Raw genomic sequence first — 22943 nt, forward strand, 5'->3', positions numbered from 1 at the left:
AAAATTCCCTTGCCTAGCCATCATTCCTCTCCTCTATATATGGTCTTCCCTAGTGGAGTATAAGTTCTCTGAGGGCAGAGACTGTCTCACTGTTGTATTTGCATCTGCAATACCTGGCTCATACTAGTTGGTTAATAAATGCTTTTTCATTTATTCACTGAAACCTATGACTACAGTTATCAACTCAGCAAGGTGATTCCCAGATCTCTAAAGACAGCTGTAATCTTCCTGGGTTCTTAGCCAGCAGTTTACTGGATCTTTACATCTAAATCTCCCACCAGAATTTCAAATTCATCATGTTCAAAATGAAAGTTCATCTCTTCCCCACTAAGAGAAAAAAAGTCTCTCCTTCAGATTTCCCTATTCTTATAGATGGCACCACCTGCACTCTCCACCCCAAAACTTTAAGTTGTCTTTGACTTTTCCTCCTCATCTTCACCCCACCACAATTCACCAAATGCTCTTGATTCTGTATGCACAACTCTTATATCTGTCCCCCACCAATCCCTCAATGGACATAGACACCATTCCAATTCATGCACTCACAACCCTTGTCTCTAATATTATCATATCCTGCTAATTAGTCTCCTTGACTCCAGTCTCTGCTTTTGTGAATCCATCCTTTATTTACCTCCATGGATATGTGATCTCATTAATATGAGTATTCCTGAGAAAAAATGCAAATCATAATCAATCCATGACAGCCCATCCTGTATGCCCTCCCATAAATCTAACATAGAGACCAAGCAGCATACTGAGGGTCTTCCTCTCATTTTCTTGGCACTGTGCATGGCAAGCATCTATCCCTTTATCTTGATATATAGCCAAACCATCTCTTTTTTTCCTGTCATATATTTCTCTGAGACCATCATTTTATACTGTTTCTCTTGTATAACTCTTCATCAAAGGATGGACCACACAACCCATCCTTAACTCAGCTGCCAAAATAATCTTGTTAAAAGGAAAAACCCTACTTTCCCCAGGTCAATTAAAGACAAAGTCAAGGAATAGGACAAAAAGAATTTATTGGCACCCCAAAGCATCAGGCAGTTGTAGTGCCTCACCTGAATTCCAATTTCAAGATGCTTTTATTAGACAGGAGTAAAGCACTTTACACACAGGATAAGACAATCCTTTCATGAGAAGGTAAGATCAGTGTCTTCTTTATTGAGTCACATTAGTCATGTCCATTTGGGGTTTTCTTGGTAAAGAGACTGGAGTGGTTTGCATTTCCTTCTGGTTTGCTATTTCCTTCTCCAACTCATTTTGCAGATGAAGAAACTGAAGCAAACACAGTTAAATGAACTGACCAGAACCACAGAACTAGTATTTAATGCTTGATTTGAGCTCAGGTAAAATGAGTTTTCCTGATTCCATATGCAGTGCTATATCTCTACCTAGTGCTACCTAGTTATTCCTAGTGTCTCCCTAATTCCTTCCTGGTTACATCTTTAGGAGATGGAATTAGCCCTCAAGTAATGAGAAAAGTCTGCAGAAGGTAGAATTAGTCCTGAAAGGACTAAGCCCTTTCCTGCAGATCAGTGGAACATCATACCCAAAGATTGAGCAATGTTAAAACATGAAGTCACTCAGACTGACCCTGTTCCAATGACTGAGTTTGCATAATGGCACTAATGCACAGGCCTGATTCTACTCAAAAACCTTCAGAGGGTCCCTGTTGTCTCTAAGATTAATGCAAACATATTAGACCAGTATTCAAGATCCTCTACAATCTGGCTCCAAATTACCTTTTTAGTCTTATTTAATACAAATGATCTTTAATCTATGTTCTGACCCTTGCTCTAATTTTCAGCCAAACTGTATTAGCTATTTTCTAATTTTGTTCTCTTGTCTCCATACATTTGCTCAAGGAGCTTTCTGCCCAGAATTTACTCTTCATCACCTCTACCTGCTGAAATATTTTTCATCCATCATAAAGTTTGTCTGGACCTCTTGTGAGAGTAATCTTTCCTCATCAGATTTTCCTTTGCCCCATCACCTACTACCTCATTACATTTGCAAATATATATGCATTAGATTGTAAATTCCAGGTTTGTAAGGTCTTTGAGAATAGGAAAATTATCTTGCCTCTTTTGTGCTTACACAGGACATATATAAGATACTTAAAGAATGTTTAATGAATTGAATTATATTACCACCCTCATAGGCAATAAACTCCTGGAGATAAGGTAGTATACCACTTTATTTTTCATCTCTGTATTGCCTTTGCAACACAATACTTTGAATTAACAAAAATTGTTTAAATTAAATTGAATTGTTTGTTGTTGCCTCGTTGGCAATTTAGTTTGAATTCAAATCTAGGGTTGCTTTTTCTAGATTACATTCAACATCTGGAATAGCCTCCAACTTAGCAAGATACATACTATATTCTACCTTCTCCACAAAACTGCTAAGCCAAACTATGTTTTCTCAGTCTTCTGGGAGGTAAAGTGAAAGGCATTCTCAACTAAGTTTCAGTAAACCTGGATTCTCATTCTTATTTGACTAGACTCATTATGTAATCTACACCAAATCCTTTATTCAGTCTATGTGTGGGTGTGAGTATGGGCGTATGTGTCTATCTTTCATATATATACACATATATACATATATTTATATGTATATAATCACTTATAAATATTGTTATCATTAGTAATATCAAGAATAATATCTTTCCCTTCTCTCATAAAATTATTACGAGGCTCAGAGCAAAACAGTTATGAGCTTTGAGAAATTCAAAGAATTAAGACCTGTAAAGACCTTTTTCTTATTTTTCACTAGGGAAACAAGGGAACCAGCATTTTTATTACGTTCCTATGTACTAGACACTCTGCTAAGCACTTTACAAATATTAATTCACTTGCTTTGCTGAGAACTCCACAGCAGGATGACCCTGAAATATGGTTTTATGCCAAGAGTAATAGGAAATAGGCAAACACCACCAACAAAAACAAGATCATTCCTTTTTTCAAAAGAAGAGAAAATTGAAACCCAAAGAATGAAAGTGACTTAGTCAAGAAGACACAGGCGATCAAGGCAGAGTCAGAATTTGAATGCAGGGTTTCAGACTACACATCCACAGTACTTTCTGCTACAGGCCACTGCCTTTTTGTAGCTCAGACATCTGTCTGGAGCTCCTGCTTGAAAAAACACCACACAGGTTCTAGCACATTTTTTAGAAGCTGATTGTTAATGAGCTGGAAAGCAAAGGAATCAAAGCTATTATGATCTCTATAAGAAAGCATTCTTAATTCATGGATCATTTACTATTGATTATTGAAACAAACGCTATTGTGCATGCCCTATGGCTGGCTTTAAAGTCTCCATATCTGCGAAGCTTTTAATTTATTTGGAAGCAGTGTAATAGGTGGCAGATCACAATTACTTCCTTCAGTACTCCCTGTAATCAAGATAAATTATCTTGGTATTGATGTAAATGGGATATGAAAATCCACAAAGTTCTCCTGAGGAGCGTAAATGATACATTATTCTCGCCACATTTAAATTTTGTTGCAAAATCATTTTGGGGTCAATCATAAAACATTCCTTCGAACTTTTCTCTCCATCTTGAATTTCCCCATCACCTCCAGAAAGAGCTGGTAAATTATGCAGGCAAAGTATCATATAATCAATCCTGTTAATATAATGTCTTACCCCTCTCTTTCCATTTCATTCTTTCACACCTATTGGATAGAAGTTATAAGAAAACAGATTTAGCTTAGTATAAGGAAGAACCTTTGTCTAACAAAGGACAAGATAGACTAGGGATAGATTCAAGGAGATGCTGAAAGATCATCAATCTGGTATGAAGTAGATGCTGGACATCAAATATACTGGTAAAGAAGGAATATTTGTATGCCCAAGACTGCAAGGAAGGTGCAGCTACTGGCTATTTTCTGGCTCTATTTAAGGGTAGAAAATAGGAACACTTTTAGAGTTGATTGTGGAATGGTCAAAAACACTCCTAAAGGCAGTGAAGGAAGTGCTCTGCACAGAGAGCTAATATATGTGTTGATTAAGAGAGGAGCAGAAAGGGAGGGGAATACAGAGGTCAAAAAGAAAGAGAAAGAGAAGAAAGATGACTAGGGCTTATTGGCAGGTTACTTCAGTCCCTTTCTAGATTAGGTTCAATAGACCAAAGACACCTTTTTTTCAAAAGAGAATCATGATGTACAGTCTCCTATTTGGAGGCAGATATTCAGAAACCCAAAACCTTCAGAGAATAAGCTTTCTTTTGGAGTGAAAGATCAGGGAAGGCATCACATTATTCCAAAGTCAGGACAGTCTTAAACATTGGCTGGGTTTATAAATGCCCACATGCCACAAAAGTCCCACTTCATCCTAAATATTTTCCATACAACCAGGCACAGTGCTTAAAATTTCTGAGCATCAATAACTGGTAAGCAGTATGAGGAGCACTGACACACCATTTTGTGCTCTGGGCACTCTAGAAGCCAAAGAAAAGGCTCATGATTTAGTCTCCTGGACCAAAAAGTTAGTTTCTTTGCCTTTTAGGAGTGAAAACATAGTTCATCCTTAATATACAGCACTGCTACTACAAATGAAAAGAATCAGAACCAAGAAAACAAAAAACACATCATTACAAGGGAAATGGAAAGAACAATAGCAAATTTAAAATTAAGCTCAATAGTATAATAGTTGTAGAACAAAGCTCTGTAATTATAATACCCAAACTTGGTCTCAAGAAATATATATTCACTTGGATTCTGTCCTTTAGTATTACAATGAGTTTTGTTATGAATATTTTGTCATATATGGGATCTTTCTTTTTGTCATTGATCTCCTTGGGGACTATACCCCTTCTATGTAGAGGTGAAGAACTATGCTTATGGAACATTGAGCATATATATCAAACTCGATTGATATGTTGGTTAGTTTTGTTAACCTGCTCTTTTTTTCTCTTTTTATTCTTTGTCACTAAAGAATGGCTTCCTGAGAAGAGAAATGAATGTAGTATAACAATGTAATATATCAATAAAAGCATTTTTAAAAAATAAAATTAAATACAAGGTAGAAATTACTCTTAATCTCTTTGCCTTGAATACATTAGCAAGAATATTCATAGAGCATTACCTTGTTATACTTTTAGGGAGTAGATTCTAAGTGAGAAGCTTTCAATGAGTATAAAGTTAGGGAGAACAGATTCCAGTGGGTTCCAAGAGGGAGTTAGCATAAGAATATCACCTAAGATGAAAAAATCCAGGTCTTCCTCATGACAAACTATGAAAAAGCATGTAAAGAAACTGAAGGGGCTCTTGAATTATGTCAGGAGGTCAAAGTATAGGATGTAACATGGACCAGTTTTCAACATAGACTTTTATAAGATATTAATTTCCTGGTTCATTTGGTGGTGCAGTAGAGAGAGCACCAATCCTGGAATCAGGAGGATCTGAGTTCAAATACAACCTCAGCCACTTAATACTTCCTAGCTGTGTGACTGTGGGCAAGTCATTTAACCCCAATTGTATTCCCCCGTCCAAAAAAAGGGGGGGGAGAAAATTTTTTCTCCTTCTCTCGTGCCCCTCCCCTACTCTGCCAAAGATGGCTAGCAATCTTATAAAGATTAAACAATTATATTAACCATATTTCTACATTAGAATGAATATTTTTTAATTCTCTAAAATTATTTTTTAAAATACAAACTAAAACAACTCTGAGAGTTTGGGTTTTTTTCTTATACCTACTTTGGCAATCAGGTGTTCCCTGAATTGAGCAACAGGTCTGGTTTCAGGAAGACCTAAATTCAAATTTAGTTTTAGATACTTACTACCTAAATGATCATAGACAAATCACTTAATCTCTGTTTGCTTTAGTTTCCTCCTCTGAAAAATGGGGATATTAATAATATCTACCTCTAATGGTTATTGTGAGAATCAAATGAAATAACAGTGTTTAGCATAGTTGTTGACACATAAGTGCCATATAAATGTTAGTTATTTTTGTTATTAAAAACAAATAGTAAATGGTTGAGAAGCTGCAAGGTGTGTAAGAATTGGTTCAACCATTCTGAAAAATAATTTGGAATTAGTCAAGCAGAATCATTAAATTTTTCTTATGCTTTGGCATATTCCCCAAAGAGATCAATGACAAAAAGAAAGACCCCATATATGACAAAACGTTCATTAAAAAAAAAACTCTTTATGGTACTAAAGGACAAGAATTCAGGTGAATGCCCACTGACTGAATAGAATGACCTAAAATTATAAAGGGAAGTCAGCTCAAAGTGGCTAGACAGAAAACACACACATAAAGTAAAAATACACAAATACAACAAAGACTAAAATACACAAAGAAACAAAGACAAAACTAAAGAAACAAATAAAAACTATTCTCATGAGTAAGGAAAAGGGGAAGCAGATATAAAAAGTCATTGGGATCTTGCTTCTGTCATCCAATCTGTTAATCACCTCTCTCAAGGTGACTAAGAATTTGTCTTCACAGGGGACTCCCCAGTCTAGAGGAGAACAAAGGGAAATTAAAAGATGTATGAAAGATGGAAAAACAGATAACTAAGAATGGATACAAAAGAGTAGAACAATCTTCTAAGAATAGCCTCAGGAATAAGAAAACAAAAAATTAAATTAAGAAAAAAATAACTGGTAATGCATAGAATGAGTTAAAGCCAAGCTCTGAATGTGACAGACAACAAAAGATGATATTAGCTATGTTTAGAGCAAGAATAAGAAATAAGAGATAAGACCACTGTTTAAGATAGATAAAATAATGATAATGGATTTCTGAATGAAGTACAATTTTCATTTCATTTCTATATTTCTTTTCCCTATTTAAAATTGGAGAGGGAATGTTTGGATTGGGAAGGAAAGAATAAAAATGGTAAACAAGAAGATGAAATTTAAAATAAGACATAATGACAAATGTGTCATTATAACTACCAAACCAAGGGGGATTACATACTGGCATAGCAAATGAATGGTGGGGTAAAATCATCTGTTGTTGATGATCTGTGAAAGATCTTAGCAAATAAGAGAGATGCCACAGGAAAAGGGCTTTTCTTTTTACAAAATGAATAGATTCCACAAGCTATCAGCCAGTAAAACTTCAATTCCTAAACAAAAAATTATTTTGAAAGGTATATTATTAAGGGAATGGATTATGAGCATTTAGACAAGGAAGTGGTGGTCACTAGTGCTTAGTATGGATGAAAACTACTAGTATGGTTTCATCAAGAAGAGATAATGGCATACTAACCTTGTTTCCTTTTGGATACAGTAATTAGATAAATAGACTAAAGGAAGGTTGTAGACCTACATTTCATCACTTAGATTTCATCACTCTTTGACAAAGTCCTTCATGGTTTAACCTGGGAAAGATAATGGAATATTTAGGCAAATTTGGCATTGATTGAATGATTGGAAACAAACAATAATCATTAATAGATCCAAGTGGCCTAGGAGGTTTCCAATGGAATTTCTCAAGGACTTATTATTACCTCTATGTTAGTTAATCTTTTGCCAAAGATTTGAAGGAAGAAATAGAAGGCAAGCTTATCAAATTTGCCATTGACAAAAAGTTGAAAGGGAATAGCAAAAATGTTCACTAATAGAAGCAAGGTCCTTAAAATCTAGACATGCTAGAATGATGGATCAAATCTAATAAGTTGAAATTTAAAAAGGGATAAATGTAAACTTCTATAGTTGAGTTTAAATAACTAAAATTATGAACATAATACAGGGGAGGTAAGGCTAGAAATGAGTTCATATAAAAAATGTGCATTGAAAATTCAATACAGATAAACAATATGATCATTTTTTTAAAGCCAACATCATTCTGAAACAGGGTTAGGCAAGAGGTAACAGGCTCATTGTCTTCAAGGACATTGATAAATTAGAACATATTCACAGGAGGGTGCCTAATATGGTAAGAGAACTAGAGACCATACCACATAATAGTTAGAATTTATAGAGCACTTTAAGATTTACAAAATGCTTTACAAATATGTTGTTCAGTCATTTCAGTCATTTCCAGCTTTTTGTGACCCCATTTGGGGTTTTCTTGGTAAAGATACTGGAGGGTTTTGCCATTTCCTTCTCCAGTGGATACCCATTTTGTCTAGCAAGAGATTAAACAACTTGCTAAGATTTACAGGGCTAGGAAGGCTGGATTTGGAACTTTGGTCTTCCTGACTCCAGATCCAATGTTCTATCCACTGAGCCACCAGCTACCTCCACTTGAAAAATATTTCATTACAGCAATCCTGCATAGTAGATGCTATTATTTCCATTTTCAAGAGAAGGAAACTGAGGTGGACAAAGGTTAAGTGATGCATTCAGGGTCATAGAGCTAGTAAGTGTCTGAGGTTGAAATTGAACTAGTCTTCCTGTCTCCTGACTCAGTATTCCATGCACTGTTCTACTTAGCTGCCTATGGAAATCAATGGAAAGAACTATGTGAATGCAATTTGGGTAAAAGACATGGAACATAACTGGAAACATAACCCCTGTCTTCAAGTACTGTAAAGCTATCAAATATACAAGTGTCAGGATTTTTCTATTTGGTCCCTTTCTTTTAAAGAAAGGCAGATTTTAGCTTGATATGAGAGGGAAAGAACTTCTTAATGGCTAGTGCTGTCCAAAATTAAAGTAAAATTTGCATCCAAAATATTTTGGAGATATTATTGAAGGAATTCTTGTTGAGATATGGGTTGGACTAGAGGGCCTTGGAGGTCCTTTTTGAATCTGAAGTACTAATTTTGTAATTCTATGATGACAACTTCACTATTACTTGTGTTACCTTATTGAAATCACTTATCCTTTCTAAATATTTATTTTCCCATCTGAAGTAGGAGAATGAAGAGTTGTAGATGTCGTAGTAGTTGTTGTAATAATAATTGTTGTAATAGTAGTAGTACTTATTGTTGTTTTGTAGTTGTCTTTGTAGTAGTAATAATAGTAGTAATTATTATCAATACAGTGGTGGTGGTGGTTGTAGCAGCAACAGTAAAACAATAATAATAATAATATCTGTTTAGCACTTAAGGGTTGCAAAGCATTTTATATATGCTATTTCATTTAATTTTCACAGCAACCATATGTGATAGATCCTGTTATTATACTTATTTTTCAGATGCAGAAACTGAGGCAGACAGAGCTAAAGTAACTTGTTCAGGGTTATATAGCTAGTAAGTGTCTGGAGCAGAACTCAAAATCAGATTTTCTTGACTCCATACTTTGTGCCTCTTAGATTTGAGAATCCATAAAGTTTTTTTCTTTAGTATTTTACAATTCTGAGCTATTTTGTAGGTACCAGTAGAGGGCAATAATTAAAAGAAATAGGAATCAAAGAATGTCTACTTTATTGTTTTTCTAATGGTTCCATCCCTAATTAAATACATTCCTTCCCCAACTCTGCCTTTCTCAACACTGCTCCTTCCTGGTTCTCTTTTCATGTTTATTACTCCTAGGTGTCTCTTTTTTGGCCTCTCCCCTCAGTCCATAACTATAAGCACTCTCCAAGGTCCTGGCTTCCACCAATTTTTCTTCTTGCTTTATACCCTACTAAGGGTATCTAAATGTAAAGCATGGAGTGCTGGATCTTATGTCAGGAAGGCTGGGATGATACCTTGGGGTTTATTGGCTAGATTTTTTTTCCTCAAGGACCAGATTTTAAGCCAAAACCAATCTGATTCTCATTGGCCATGAATAGGTTGCCAATAGTCCAAGCCCCATTTGGTCATTGTTTGGGTCCTGATTGATTCAGATTAAATATAAATAGCAGTCATTTCTGTTTGACCAGGAATATTGAGATTCTTCCCCTGCCAGATTTATTTATTTAAATTTTTTTGGGGGGGGGAACTAGATGAAAGAGAACATTCAATTGCTATCTAGCCTTAAACACTAAATGGGTGCAGGCTCAGTCAAACTGAGACCTGTTGAAGTCCTTAGCTTAAAAAGGCCAAAGTCTCCCATTGCATCCAAGGTCACCCTTAGTCGTCTTGATTTATATCCTGCCACTGGACCCAGATGGCTCTGGAGAGGAAAATGTGGCAGGTAACCTTGCTTTAAATCCAATTCACTTGAATGTCATGGCATCACCTCTCTAATGTTATGATCCTCTTTCATAATGAAAGACAAATAACAATAACAAATTTGGCTTCAAACATTTCCTAGTGTGTGACCCTGAGCAAGTCACTTAACTTCTGTCTGTCTCAGCTTCCTTATTTATAAAATGGGGTAGTAATAATAGTATCTATCTCTTGGGATTGCTGTGAAGATCAAATAAGATTATTTATAAAGCATTTTGCAAACTTTAAATCAACAATAATAATAAGTATGCATATACTTATTATTATTATTTTCATACATTCTTATGGCTTCAATTATCATCTAAGTGCAGATCACTCCACAAATCAGCTTTTACATCTTTAATCCCTCCCCAACATCTGATTCTTACATTTCCAACTGCTTACTAGATATTTAACAGCTTTCCCACTAGCACTTTAAGCTCATCATTTTGGGAGGCATTTGAAAGTAGCGCAATGGAAAGAGTTATGGGTTTCAATTAATCGGATTTCTACTCAAATCCCAACTTTATAGTTGATCAGTGGAAGATTAAAAACACAATATCCAGAAGTAAATGTTTGTTAAATCCAAAGATCCAAGTTTATGGGGGCAAGAAGTTACAATTCCACAAAATCTTATGGGAAAATTGGAAGAAACTGGGCATAGACAAACATTTCACACCATATACCATATAAAAGGTCAAAATGAGCACATGATTTAGACAAAAAGGATGATATCATAAGCAAATTAAAGGAGTATGGAAAAAATTACTTGTTATATTTATGGATAAAGGGAAGAGTTTATGAGATAGAGATAAAAAGAATAGAGACAATTACAGGAGGTAAAATGAAAAATTTTATTACATTTAATTAAAAAGATTTTGCACAAACAAATACAGCCAAAAGTAGAAGGAAAGTATGAAACTGGATACAGGAGAATTACAATAAATTTCTTTGATAAAGTTCTCATTTCTCAAATATGTAGGGAATGTAGCCAAAAAAAAAAGAAAAGAGCCATTCTCCAGTTGATAAATGTCAAAACATATAAACAAACAATTTTCAGAAGAAAAAAATCAATTCTTTCAATAGTCACATTAAAAAGTACTCTGTCACTAATAATTAGAGAAATAAAAATTATAATAACTCCAAAGTACCATCTTATATCTATCAAACTAATTAACATGAGGGGGAAAGCAGGGGAAATGACAAATACTTGAGGGGATATGAAGAAATAGTTATACTAATGCACTATTAGTAGAACTGTGAGCTGCTCTAACCATTCTAGAGATCAGTTAGGCCCAAAAAGCTATAATATTGTGCATACCTTTGACCCAGCTACTAAGCCTTTAGCCTAAAGGGATCAAAAAAAGAAAGAAAGAAAAAGAAAAAGGACCATATATACAAAAATATTTATAGCAACTCTTTGGTAGTGACCAAGAATTAGAAAGTGAGGAGATGCCCATTAATTAGGGAAAAATGAAAAACTGTAATATATGATTATGAAAAAATATTATTGTGCTATAAGAAATTATGCAGAAGATAATTTCAGAAAAACCTGACAAGAGTTCTATGAACTGAGTTGAAGTGATGTGAGCAGAATTCGAATATTGTATATAGTAGTAGCAATATTGTAACTTCAATTAACTGAGAAAGACTTAGCTACTCTAATCAATATTTTGATCCACAAAAATTCTAAAATACTTATAATGAAAAATGTTTTCCACTTCCAAGAGAGAAATGATGAACTCTGAGTGAAAATGGAAGCATAATTATTTATCACTTTGCTGTTCTAACTTTTTTGCAACATGATTAATATGGAAATATATTTTGCAGGATTTCACATGTAAAATGGGTGTCATATTGCTTGCTTTATCAATGAGTAAGGGAGAGTATTAAGGAAAGAAGAAAATTTAAAACTCTAAATATAAACAAACATTTTTTTTTAAATCCACAACTCTATAATTTACTCCCTGTGTAAAATGGAGGGGCTCTATTTTAGAAACAGCTTCCATTTCAGTATAGACTCAATAAATATTTGGTATTGATTCCCCTTCCTTTTTTTTCTGTTTTTTTCAGAACTTCCATTCTTTTTTCATTATCACCAGTGTTGTACTTATAGATTACAAAGTGGTCTATAAGATATTAAAAATCTATAATTGAGAAATAGTTATTCCTACTATACTTTATTTCTTTCTATGGCACATAGTTACCTTATGCTTAGCATCTGTTTGCAAATCACAGTGTACCTGCCCTTGCTTCTTCATTTTCTTCTCTATAACCTATAGAGAAATTGTAGCCAAGTGTTTATTTGGATTGCAAGCAAATGTCATTAAACTGATCTCTACAAACCTTAGTCTGTTTATTATAATAACAATAAAAAAATTTGATACCTTGTATCCAAACTTTAAAGAGTGGGTCTTTTTACCACAATTTTATGTATTTTATGATACAATTTTTATATCACACATAACTCAGATAGATATTTATCATATATCTTCTTTAGAGGATAAGCTTTCTGAAGGCAGGTATCACATCATTTTATCATATTTGCATACTTGATAAATAATAGTTAACATAGAATGAAGAGAAGTGAATAGCATGCAGTTGTGGTTTTTTTAATTTTTTGCATATATTCAACATGATTCAAAATGAAAACTTCTCATATCCTCATTCTTGTTTACTCACCCCAACACTTATGGAGGTTTAAAATATTAATGCTAAGATGAATGTTGGTATGAACATATAATAGATACCACCAACTTTGCACATGAGTTTGATGATATACTAGAAGAGCTGAAGGTAAAGAAGTGTTTTTAGTAAATTAAGAGAGGTCATTGTTCAGGTATTTTTGAAAAAAATCATAGTATCTCAATGTTGGGAAAGGCCTTAAATATAGTCCAACCCCCTCATTTTATAGAGAAGGAAATTGAGATACAGAAAGAGAAATTGAATTTACCCAGCTCATACAATCCAATTAGTAATCTCAGTAATCTAAAATCTAATTATTTAGATCTAAGTAGGGTCAAGATTAGAATTCAGGACCCCAGTTCGGGCTCTTTCTTCTCTATCAAACTGACTCCCCAATATTTTATTTATCATGTTTTTTGACAGGCTGAATCTTTAGAGAGCTCATTGGTGATTTGTGACTCAGGACATCCAATTCTCTACACTTGATCTGTTCTAATAGAATTCTCAGAAATGTTTTGCCTGTCATTTCAGGATCACATTGAAATTAAAGAACTGGAGGTTTGCAGATGACACTTATTATATCCATAAAGAACTAGTTGAATGCAATTTTGTTTGGGGTGCTTTTTTTGCTGAGGCAATTGGGGTTAAGTAACTGGCCCAGGGTCACACAGCTAGGAAGTGTTAAGTGTCTGAGACCAGATTTGAACTCTGGTCCTCCTGAATTCAGGGATGGTGCTCTATCCACTGTACCACCTAGCTGCCTCTGGGGTGTTTTTTGAAAGAATGATTAAAATGTATGATGATTTTTTTTCAATTCAACTTCCCTGCCCCTACTACTACCACTACCACATCCCCACTTTATATAAAAAATGATTTCTATTGTTCTCATTTTATAGGAAACCATTTACTTAGATTTAATCCAACAAATTAATAATGGAAGGAGTGAGGGGGAAGAAAGAGTTAAAGAAATCAACACTTATTTTCAAGAAAGCTGGTAACAAAATGCATCAAGCTCTATTTTAGATGTTCAAAAGGGAAGGTCAGATAATAGTCAACAATCTGGGATTCAAAGAAAATTCAGTGATGATCAGTGACAGAAAAGAAAAGGGAATTTCCCAGTTAAATGCCCAAGCCTACAGGAAAACTGACCTACCATAGATTTCACAAAACAGCAGAGAATATCACCAAACCATGAGCTTACAATTACACCATCCCTCAAATATCATTCTTTCTTTCTAATATATTAGAGAAATGAAAGACAATCATGTCTCAAAAAGAGATTTGAAAATGAAATATCAAACATAAACATGATGCAAAATGTAGGTCATGGGTTCTGTTTTCCCTCAAAAGAAAATTTATTATGGTCTTATCCTATTTCTCACTTTCATCATTAACACTCTAAAAAATTCAAACATCCCTTCAAACACCAATATAGCTGTTTAAGGTTTCTGAAGCTAAAAGTTAAACTTTTCCCTCCTTCCATGCTATCATCCTAAATCCTTCACCTCTTTACTGGAAAATTCCTGGAAAGAGTTGTTTATGGATGCTGTGTCTATGGCTTCACTACCCACTTACTCTTGCAATCTGACTTCTAAATCCACCATTCAATCAAAATGGCTCTGAGAAGTCTTCAGTGATCTCTTATTTGTTGGATTTTATGATTTTTTTTCAGTCCTTATCCATTTCTTGATTTTTCTGTAGCTTTCAGTGCTATGAACCTATCTGTCCCCCATGTCTGTAATATTCTCCTTCCTTTTATCTACCCTACTAAACTCCCTGACTTCCTGTAAGTCCCCACTAAAATCCCACCTTCACAGGAAGTCCTGCCTTAGTTCCCCTGCTTTCTTTCTCTTAATTACTTCCTATTTATCCTAAACATAGCTTGCTTTGTACATATTTGTTGTCATGGTGGACAGGGAGGCAACAGCTGGCTATGCACTGCTATTCAAAGTAAAAGAGTCCAATTTCAAACCCCAAACCCCATAATCCCTCCCACTCAGATTATGCATGTATTCATCACCCTGACACATTACTCTGTGAGTGGGAAGTGTTTTAGGAATAATACTGTATTGGTCTTACTTTGGACAGCCTCCCTGGGACTCTCAGATTTCTGAGTATGAGAATTGAGAACCCCAATAAATGCCATTCAAGAAAAGTCAAGTACAATCTCTCCCTCCTGTGGAGTACTTGACTTTTTCCTCTAAAATCAAGTTGACTGTCAAATTGCACTGAAGAAGTCAATGGCCCTCAAAACTTATCACAATTGGAGTTGGCCCCATGTTAAGGAAGGGAAGGAGGAAAGATCTATCCACTAAAGTTCTATGCAAATTTGGAAGCAAAGCTGTTTTTCTTAGATCTATTCCAAAGCCCTAAATAAGTCAGTAAATTTGTTTGCTTGTTTTTTTAAGATAAAATCCAACCTATTCTTTAATCTTTAATATTTGACATATACAACGCTTTGATGTCTTGAAAAGAATACTGGACTCAGGAGTTACAGCTTCAAAGCTTAAATACTATTCTTACGAGGTATGTGTCCTACAATAAGACATTTCTCCTCTCCAAAATTCAGTTTCTTCATCTGTAAAATTGGCATAATACTTACACAACCTGTCTCATAAAATAATTGGGGGAAAATGCTCTGAATAACTCAGTGGGCTATAGACTTCTGAGCCACACACAGACACACTTATCCAATTCACATAGAATTTCACTTGAGCTTCATGGCCATTATGTAAATTGTGAAAAGCAGGAATCATAATATTAATTTTGTAGAGAGGAAACTGAGAACCAAAGAGAATAAATTTGTCCAAAATTGCACAGACCTTTAAGTGTCAGGGCCATGATTTAGAACTTAGATTTTCTGGGTTCTTAGCCCTATTCTCTTTCTACTAACCCTAACCCTTTGAAAGACACTCAAGACAGGTTTTGCAACATGGTTGAAATCTTTGGAATTGGGAGAGGGAAGATGGCAAATTGAAGCCAGGAAACTGCTTGAGCTTTCCCAATTTCCCTTAACAACTACATGAAATCAAGCCTCTGAAAAGAGTCTGATGGAATGAAATTACTCTCCAGCTCAAGACAGATTGGAAGGACTTCAAGAAAGGTCAGTCCCACTGGAGTGAAAGGTATGCTTAGCTCAACTTAGATGGTATTTGGGAAAAGCAAGGAGAGGGTCTTAACTATGGCAGATCAGCAACCAAGACTCTTAATTCTTCCTCAGTAGCAGAACAGACCAATGGAGCAGCCGCCAGTTCCAGCACAGAAGGCAAACTGCCAGCTAGGGAAACCAGGTTGTTGTCTGGAGAGAGCAGGTAGGGCTCCCTAGTATGAACAAGACACCAAACTGAAGGGACCCTGTGCTCAAAGCCAAGCTCAGGGCAGCAAAAGAAGTTTGGGATAGAGCCCTCTGCAAACCAGGAGCAGAGTTTGACCTTAAAAGATACAAAATAGGGGAAGGGGGGAGGGAAGGAAAAAGGAAGGAAAAAGGAAGGAAAAAGGAAGAAAAGGAAGAGAAGGAAGGGAAGGAAGGAAAGGAAGGGAAGGAAGGGAAGGAAGGGAAAGAAGGGAAGGAGCAAGAAACAGAAAAGAACCTTAACCATAGAAAGCTACTATGGTGACAGGGAAGACCAAATCATCAACTCAGAAGAGGACAAAATGCCCACATGCAAAACCTTGAAGAATGATATGAACTGGTCTCAAGCCAAAAAAGTATTCTTAGAATCACTGGTAAAGGATTTTAAAGGTCAAATAAGAGATGTAGAAGAAAATTGGGCAAAGAAATATATACAGGGGATATATACAGGTGTATAGGAGAAAGTCAACAGTTTAGAAAAAGGACAAAAATTGACTAAAGAAAACAATTCCTTAAAATATACAATTGGCCAAATGCAAAAAAAAAAAAAATTCCACTGAAGAAAGCAACACCTTGAAAAGTAAAATCAGTCAAATGGAAAAGAAAATACAAAAGCTAATTGAAGAAAATTATATATTAAAAACTAAAATTGAGCAAATGGAAGCTAATGACTCTATAAGACATCAAGAATCAGTCAAACCAGGAGAGCCAAAAGTGGGTGAGTCCTGGAATTATAAGGTAAAGTTGTGCTAATATCCAACAGGTACTTGTACTAAATCTGCCAATTTCAATTTTATCCCTCTACTTACAGTCATATATCTTTTGTTTACTCTCTAATTTTTGCACTCATTGGATTTTGGCTGGAATAATTGACATTTACCTGTGTAACCTTGGGAAATTACTTAACCTTTGTTGGGTTTCTGTTTCCTCACCTGTTAAAGGAGAAAATTGGGCTAGATGTCCTCTGAAGGCCCTTCTCTTTCCAACTCTATGATCACATGAACTTATGATAGGAGCAGCCCTAAGACTGTTCCTATACTGTGTAAGGAGAGCCAATAACTGTGGAAACTTCGTATTTAGATTAAGAGGGATAGCATGGTATGGAGTCTGTAAATCCAGTTTCTATTCCTTCTTCTGACACCGGCTCATGGAGTGATCCTGGATAGGTCATTTCATTTTTCTGAGTTTTAGTTTACTTGGCCAGTAAAATGAAGACCATTGAGTCATAGAATCATGAGATCACAAGGAGCTAGAAATCCTTAAATCCAGTTCCCTCCCCCACAAATGAGGAAAGTGAGGCCCAGGGGCTTAAGTGACCTGCCCAATGTCATACAGGTAGTGACAGGCAGTATTTGAACTCAGGTCCCATGGCTCCCAATTCCATGTTCTTAGCCTTAGAGTGTGACTAAATGGTGTCTAAGGAGCTTTCAGGAGCCAACATGCCATGCATGACCAAGAATTACACGTCAACTCTTCTGAACCTCTTTTCCAGTCTCTACAATTTACTGAGTGACTACTTACAGGAAACACTAAATAGAGTGTAGGATGAAGGACAGAGTACTAGAGAAAAAGTCACAAATTCTGCTCTGTGGATCCCAAGACCTAAGTTCTTATTGGCCTCAATTTTCTCATCTGTAAATTGGGGATAATATCCACCTAACATAGCTCAGAGTATTCTAATAAAACAAAGGAGGAGACAACTTATTGGAAAAGTAAATATAAGTAACCCAGGAATTAATTTGTTCTCTTTGTTTCTCTTTGTTCATAGGATCGTGGGTTTTAGAGTTTGGAAGAACCTCTGAAGGCATCTGTAGTCCAGCCCCATCAATTTGCAGAGAAATAACTGGAGTCTGGGAAGGTTATATGACTTTCTCAACTCACATAACTGGCAAGTGACAGAAAGAGGATTTAAATCCAAGTCCTCTAACTGAGAGCCTGTGGCTGTTCCATTGTAATGCACTGGAGATGAGGAGTATAGAAAGAATTGTGGAAAATTGAAAGTGGTCAAAAATGTATAACAATATTTTATTTTAAAATATATGGAAGGCAGGTATGAAACATTGCATACATTGTCAGGGTTTTTTTAATGTATTGCTGATCTTTTTTCTTTCATCCTCTTTCCTTTTTTCATTTAAAAATTGTTGTTATACAAGATGGCTCTGGTAAAGAAAGGAAATGGGTATAGGAGAAAATTTAGGTGATCTAAAAACGAAATATAAGTAACAACATATAAAATAATAAAATATGTATGGTGTTTTATTGTAAGAAAAATATAACCTAATACTGAATTCATTTTTCCTGTCTTATATTATTTTTTCTTTCCCATATATGAGACTCAGCTAGAGTATAAACCCCAAGGCAAGTACTAAATTTGATATATCTTTAGTGTTCCCTATCCCCCTAGTTTGTCCCTACCTCACCTCACCAAGGTTAGGTACCAAATAAATGAACATTAAGTACTTCCTAATTCATTGGATGACTGATGGTCATGGGAAGTCTTGGTTGAATCTTGCTGCATAAGACACCTGCTTCATAAGTTGTTGGAAGGATAGAGCTTGAAATCAGCCAAATTCAGGGGCAAATATGGGAACAATATTTTTTCCAAGAAGGATAAAGAATGAATAATAATCACAGTAAAGTCATAAACAAAGGCCAATAGACCTTTAGCTCAAAAAATACCCTAAAAGAAATGGCAGCAGTCTTGTAAAATAAGCAGACATGTCTCTCTTTTGTTTTTTTAACATATTTTGATTTCATAACTATTTCCCAATTACATGTAAAAAAAATTTAACATCCCTTTTTTTTTACACTTTAAGTTCTAAATTCTTTCCCTTTTCCTATCCTTTTCCCCTCCTTCAAAAGGTAAGCAATTTAATATTGATTACACATAAGAAGTCATGTATATTATTAGCTCCCTTTTAAAGCAATCATCATTCATATTTCTATTTCTTCCAGTATACTTGCTTTTGGGGCTAGAGTGTTTTTGCACCAGAGTTTTTGTTTTTGGTTCACAAGCAAAAAGTTTCTTAAATCAGAGAAATGGCACAACCATCACCTGAATCTAAATTAAGTACAATGTTCCAGATCCCAGGAAGCACAATAAATCAACATTTTAGCTCATTTGGTATGACTTCTAATGCAGCTTTGCATCTGCTTTTTACAAAATACACTCGAGTAGGAAAAATAAAGGAGGAATACTGTATTGGCAGGGACTGAGTGGGAAACAGGAATCAAAAACTGAGGTGGTCTTCATTCAAGTCCTATAGAGAGTACACTTACAAAAGTTAGATCCCACCCTATCCCCCTATTATTGGACTTACTATGTGCTAGACACATGCCAGGCACTGCAGGAGATGTGGGAGGAAAATGGGACATACACATGGGAAATACAAATACAAATGATCCTCCTAGACAAGATTCATAATTACTCAAAAAAATTGGTCCGACAATCCACACAGGAAAAAATCAAGAGCATAAAGAACACAAGTGGCACAGACAATAGCATCTAAATAGATGGACAACCTATAGAACTTGTACATCAGTGTAGCTTGCTTGATTTGATCCTATAAATGCACAATGAGTTGGACCCAGAATTTATAAAAGGGAAAGAATAAATTGGATTTCCTTTGGAAATTTTCGGAGTTCTTTTAATTACTCAAAATTTCTCCCAGAAACTAAAATGTATTTTTTCTTTTTTTTTTCTTTTTTTTTTTAATTTAATAGCCTTTTATTTACAGGATATATACATGGGTAACTTTACAGCATTAACAATTGCCAAACCTCTTGTTCCAATTTTTCACCTCTTACCCCCCCACCCCCTCCCCTAAATGGCAGGATGACCAGTAGATGTTAAATATATTAAAATATAACTTAGATACACAATAAGTTAAAATGTATTTTTTCAATGTCAATATTCTCCTGATGGTATTGTGCAGATGTAAAAAATCAAATTTTATATTCTTGAAATATTTGCAAAGCAATGTCACTTTGAATACAGAGAAGCATGGAAGGACTGGTATGAATTAATGCACATTGAAGTAAGTAGAAGAATACAACATGATAAATAGAAATAATCATGAAAAATCAAAAGTTAATGTAGCAATAAACAAACACTGAAAAAAGAGATACAAGAGAACAAGAGATAAAAGAAAATCAATATCACTCAAAAGTCAGTAGAAAGAAGGTTGGTGGCTATGATCAGTCCACAGCAGATGACAAACAAAAAATTACTAAGAGGAACTAGAATAAAGAATGTCATTGAAGAACATAAGGTGGTCATGTGGTAAGACTAAGAGTTAGACAATGGACTATATATGTACTCCACTGATATCATTGCAAAGGTCCTAACACATTGAGACCTCATGGTGCCCCATGGAAAACTTAGGAATGCGATAAGATTTGTACAGGAAGGGTAAGCAAGGATGAGCTGGGATATGCATCAGTGGATCAAATACCCACATCAATGAGATCACAGATTCAATTGAGAATTGAAGGCTGCATGAAATAAGTACTGTATAAACAGAATATTCATAAGAGGAACTATGAGTAGCATGAATGGTACAGGGAGTAGAGAGTTGATCTTGGAGTCAAGAAGCTCTAGTCTCTGACACATACTGACTATGTGCTTTTCAACAAAGCACTAAACCTCTCAGTGCCCTCAGTTCCCAGATTTTAAGTTGCTATATTCCCCTCAAAAAAACAATGACACACATGGAGTTATAGCCAATTGGAAGAAAGAACAATTGTTTAAAAAATAAAATGTAATAAAGTATTGCCCCCCCAAAAAAATAAATGATGGCTTTCCCAAATCCAACTCACAAGGTTTAGAGATGGGAGAGACCTGAGAGGTCATTTAGTCCAATTTTCATTTTACAAATAAAAGGAGAGGAAAAGGAAACAAAAATTTATTAAACATTTATGGATGTGCCAAGTTCTTTACAAATACTGTTCCACTAGGTCCTCACAACAACACTGTAAGGTAGGGACTATTATTATTCTCTTTTTACAAATGAGGAAACTGAGGCAAGCAGCGGTTAAAGTAACTTGCTGAGATCGTACAGCTAGTGTCTAAGGTCATCTCTGAACTGGTCCAGGACTCTTATCTATTGAACTATCCTCAAAAGACTTAAATCCAAAAAGAGAATGTCTCTTCCAATATAAGAACAAGGATTTTTTATCCCAAAAACTATACAATTTTTGTGCTACATGAAAGTGACCATGGAGGTAATATGTAGAAAAAATCCTGGATTTGAAGTCAAAGAACCTGAATTCAAATCCCATCATCGACTCTTAGTAGCTGTATTACCTTGGACAAATCCCTTCAACTCAGAATATCACCTACAAAGTGGAAATTACCAACTTGCCCCAAGGACTCTGTGAAGAAAACATTTCACTAGTCTTAAAAGCATGGCATTTTTCCATCATGTAATCCCAGTCTTCCTCGGGGAATCAGGGAGTATCCTGATGAGGTTTCCCAGTTTAGTTAAATCTTAGACATCCATGTGGATTGTATTCTTGAGCCAGGGATAAAGGGACTATCAGAGAAGTCACCATCACACGTGCATCACCTGCCTGGACCCCCCCTTCTCCCCAAACAAAGAAATGGTCCACCTTCCCAGGGATGGTCCCAGAACTCCTGAGACAGAAGGATCTTTAGAAAGCTGTCATCAGATAGGGTGTGGCCAACATACTCAAGAGACACTTGGGGGGGGGGGGGGAATTCAACCCACTGTCATTTGTTCTAATTTATTGTGTGTTGTCAGAATAAATCAGAGTGGTTGTCAGACGATTTATTGGCTGATTGGCTTCAGAAGTGTCACTAAATGGAAATGTTCTCTCACTCAGGAAGAGGAAGATAATCAGAGAACAGCTGAGGCACCCTGGAAAGCAACATCCCACCCCACCCCACCTCTCAGAACAGCCCAGGGAATAAGTATCATCTGAAACTATAATGTCTGATATTGTTAAAAAACATCCCAAAGTTGAAATTCCCCCTACATTGAATTCTGGTGTGTAAAGAAGGCTTGGAAGTGGTCTAATCCAGCCCCTAGATCTAACACATGAATCTTTTCTGGGTTCACCATAGAACATAGTGGTCTTGGCCACTATTCTATCCTTATCCTAAGGTACCTGGGTGACACAGTAGAGAGAACACTGGATTTGGAGTCAAGAAGATATAAATTCAAATCCTGCTCCAGAAAATACTTAGCGGTGTGATCATGGGCAAATTATTTAACCTCTCTGTGCTTCAATTTCTTCATTTCTAAAATGATGATAATGATAGCATCTGCTTTGCAAAGTTGTAAAAATAAAATGACATAATACATTCACTTTGCAAACGTTAAAGCACTATATAAATGCTAGCTATTATTTTTGTTATCATCATTATCTGAGCTGTGCTTTTAACATTTCTAGTGATAGGGACTCATTATTTTGGGAGTCCTCCCATTCAGTTGTTGGATAGCTCCATTAATTAGGTTTTTCCTGATATGGAGCTGAAATCTCCCTCCTTTTGAAACCCTCCCATTGAACCTCAGTTTGTTCTCTGCTTCTAAAGTACAGAAGTCTTTCAGATGTCTGAAGACAAATGACATATTCTTTATAAATACTTTTTTCTTTAGGCAAAACTTCCCAGGTTCCTTAAATTAATCCATATATGATATGGTCTCTAGCTTTCTCACTGGCCACCATACTCTATATCTACTTCTTAAACTTTGGGTCATGAGCCCATATGGAATCATGTAACTGAATGTGATTTATTATGATTTTGTTGTTTATTATATTATCTATGATATATTATCAGTAAATGTTTGATAGTTTATATTTTATATAATTGGGGTCACACAAAAATTTCTCATGTGAAAA

This window comes from Sarcophilus harrisii, chromosome 2 (genome assembly GCF_902635505.1).
Source record: "Sarcophilus harrisii chromosome 2, mSarHar1.11, whole genome shotgun sequence".
Taxonomy (NCBI): domain Eukaryota; kingdom Metazoa; phylum Chordata; class Mammalia; order Dasyuromorphia; family Dasyuridae; genus Sarcophilus; species Sarcophilus harrisii.